Raw genomic sequence first — 3753 nt, 5'->3', positions numbered from 1 at the left:
TTTCACAGGGTGCTCAAAGCAAGTCTATTGCTGTGACCTAAATCAGAGCTTAAATGAGAGCTATGAATAACTCATGAATTTTTGACTGGTTGGTCACAATGTTTCATAAGAAGTTTAAAGAAGTTTATACTTAGTTAAAATCCAGGCTAATGCAATTAGCATAGATTACTAACCATGTTAATAAACCCTCCTTGTGGTGGTGGAGTTTTGGGTCAGGTAATAGGGGGATGTGGGGTCTTGTCTAACTTCCATCATTCATGAAGCTGAAACTTTATAATAGATGGAAGCATCCCAAGGCTAAGGACAAGTATCCCAGAACGCACTCTGTTTTTTAAAGACTTGCATAGACTTTGTTCATATAGTTATTTGGTGAATCTTTAAAATTAATCTACATCAGGAATCCAGCCTAGTTCGGCAGGAATAGCAAGTGAAAATATTGGACTTGTACCAGCTGCAACCTGAGAGCCTGCCAGAACCTGTCCATCAAGTTGGGTAACTGCAGGTTCTTTAAACATGCAAGGACGAGAGATTTCTGTGTAACGCCTCAGGACCTGTAAAGTAAATGAGCAGTCACAACACCACAAACCCACAATTCTCAAGCTGATCGCTAAGGGGTCAGTACTCAGGGGAAGTAATTTTAGTGATAGACTTCAAGCCTACCATGGGTCTAATAAAAGTACAGGACAGTATTTTGGACCTCTTGATAGCATAAGTATTCATTTCAAAGCCTATTATAAACTTAATTATTAAAATGTTTATTTTTATTCATCTATGTTGCAGTTGTCCTTGAGTTCCATAAGCAAAACAACTTAGTAATATAATTTATCATTCACAGTTAAAAGTAAAACAAACAATATTAATAATGTATATAAACTAAACAAATTGGGATTTATAGTCATACCCTAATTATAACTCTTAACCAAATTTAATTAATTGGTATGCTTGCCTTTTCAAGTGGACTGTAAGTTTATTGAAAGAAAATACCATACACACATTTATATTACATATATTTTACTGAGTCTAAAGGCACTGATAAGGTTCATGTTAATTTGAACCAATAGAATATAAAGCATATCAAATATACCCCATCCCCTAGGTAACATAAAGTACCTAGCCTGCCATCTAAGAGACTAGAACAGCAAACCTCCCTGCCTCTCTCCAGAGTATACATCCTGATCTTTCTGCAGACAGTTATATGAAGTTATTATGACCATCCAGTGCTCCATGGGTAGAGAATACTTGTGAACAAAGGATCAGCTAAGGAATAAACAAGAGCCATAGGCAAAATACAGAACGTCCAGCCAAATAATCGGCCTAGAATAGTGCATTCCTTCTCCGCCTACCAGCTCCTGTGGCTAGTTTGTTTTGTTTCATTGATTACTTGAATAGCTTGTTGAAAGAGACAATGTATTTCATAACTTTATTTGTTTATTCATTTATTCACTTACTTATTTTGTTTGACATCCTCAGCCATATTTTTGCTGTACTTAAGGTAGAATCTAAATTCATAGTGTACCCTCAAATTTAATAATTGGCAACTTACATGCTATAGCTACTCTGTAGTTTAGTTCTATTTTTTTCTAACTTTCAAAATTACATGTTACTATTAACATGTAATAGTAACTTATATAGCCAAGATGATTTACAAATCAGCTCATTAATCCTTATAATTGTTTGATATTTCTTATCAAACAATTGTTTGTTCCAACTGTCATTCTACAATCACGTTTTCATTGAAACACATTTGAAGTTCTTTCAGTTAAGGTGATAAATATTCCAAGGTTTTGATTCCAAGCCCTGACAGGTGTTGCTCAGTTGGTTGAGCATCATCCCACAAAGTGAGTGGTCACAGGTTCGATTCTGATCAGGGCACATGCCTGGGTGTCACACGTGAGAGGCAACCATCAATGTTTCTCTCTCACATCAATGTTTCTCTCCCTCTTTTTCTCCTTCCCTTTCTCTCTTTCTAAAAATACATAAATAAAATCTTAAGAAAATAAAAAAAATGATTTTTTTAAATTGTTGACACCATAACAAATGCTCCCCACTTTCCTTTCTTTTTTCCCCCTGCTCCCCAGCCCCTAGCCCCCTTCCCTTGGCCTTTCCCACACTGTTTTCTGGGTCCATGGGTCATGCATGTATGTTCTTTGACTACTCTCTTCCCCTTCTTTCATCCAGTCCCCTGCATACTGCCAGCCAAAAGTGCCAGGGAGACACTTCTGAAGACTTGGAAAACTGACCTTAGGGAAATGTCGCTCTATGGAGTTTGCTGTGAAGCTGCCCTCGAAAGTGCCAGAGAAAGTTGCCCAGTGGGGGAGGTGCTGAGCAGCAGAACTCACTGGTGGGAAGGAGCACCCCTGGGTGTCCCATGTACTGCTGGATATTTGTGCAGGACAGGAGCAGGCAGAGAAAAGCACACTAAACAACACTGTTTTTTCATGCAGAGCTCTCTAGAGCCATCTGCTGACAACACTCATTATGTCATCTGAGGAAAGAAAAATGCTTAAGGCTTCAGCTCCTCTATCACAAGCAGGATAGTGAAGGTGGATTTGCAGATGAGAGGTATACAACTGACAGTGGACACAAGTTAGCTAAGATTGGTTCCTTTTTCTTAAGTGAAAGCAAGGGACTTTGCAAGATTTGGAACTCACTGATACATCCAATAAGGAAAACTGGTCCTTGAAATCATTTTAAGTAGAACTTTATATAGGTGTTTAAACCACAAAAACAAACAAAAAATCACTGATGTTTAGTTTTGAGAGTATTCCTTGGAAATATTTAAGTGTTCTTAAGCATGGAAAGTACTGGAATTTTCAGGTTTAGCCTGTGAAAATGCTCTGTTGGAAAATAATTTTTTTTTATAAAAGAAACAGCCTGCCCACCAACAGTCCATTTCCTAAGAAAAAAAATCTGTGGTGTCTTAAAAATTGAGTTCAGATTGTATTCGTGTGGTTAGGGCCAAGCTGACTTTTATGTACTGCTGAATCCTCTAAGACAAGAACCATACTCCATCCAACATGATCGGACAGGAACACCCAGGCCACTGGCTGAGGTTGCACGTACGACACATCACAGACTGTAAACTAGCATGGAAAAAACGTTCCAGAAGGTTTTTTGTTTTGACTGTGTTTTTTCTAATGTCATTTAACTCCCATAAAATTTTTCCAACTCCATTGGTAGAAATGGTTCTTAAAAACCGTCAAAGTGATATTGCAGAACTCAATAGGCGGGCCAATCTACAATTTACTCTTTGTAGTTCTCTGAGACTATTGGAGTTTGCTATAAAATAAGAGATTCTAAACATAATCTATAGGAAAACTAATTCTATCCCAAGTGTATCTGAACATCATTAGAAATTCAGACAGCTGTTCACCCCAGGAAGTTCTTCAAAGATGACATACTACTTTTGCAATGTTCTGAATCTTTATTATCCAGAGTTTGTTTTGTGGTAGTTGCAGAACCAATCCAAGAAGAACTAAACTGGGGCAAAGTTTTGCAATTTCTTAGGATGTTACACAAAAATATGCCAAAATCTTAAATATCAGACAGAATGTTATATATAGTTGAGCTTATTTTTGTGCTTAGATTTCTAGAGTTTATCAACTAACATAAAAATTAACCGTATCTCAGAGTTCATTTATAAAAGCTTAAGAGTTTCTGAATATCATTACCGTGTTTTCCAATGATGAACAATTAATTGTAATTGAAACAGAATAAAAATACAGCATGGGTAAAGCTAAAGCATTTGCATCT

This window comes from Phyllostomus hastatus, unplaced genomic scaffold (assembly GCF_019186645.2).
Source record: "Phyllostomus hastatus isolate PE091 unplaced genomic scaffold, TTU_PhHast_1.1 phas_contig_86, whole genome shotgun sequence".
In the NCBI taxonomy this organism is placed as follows: domain Eukaryota; kingdom Metazoa; phylum Chordata; class Mammalia; order Chiroptera; family Phyllostomidae; genus Phyllostomus; species Phyllostomus hastatus.
Note: the sequence above shows the minus strand (reverse complement) of the source record.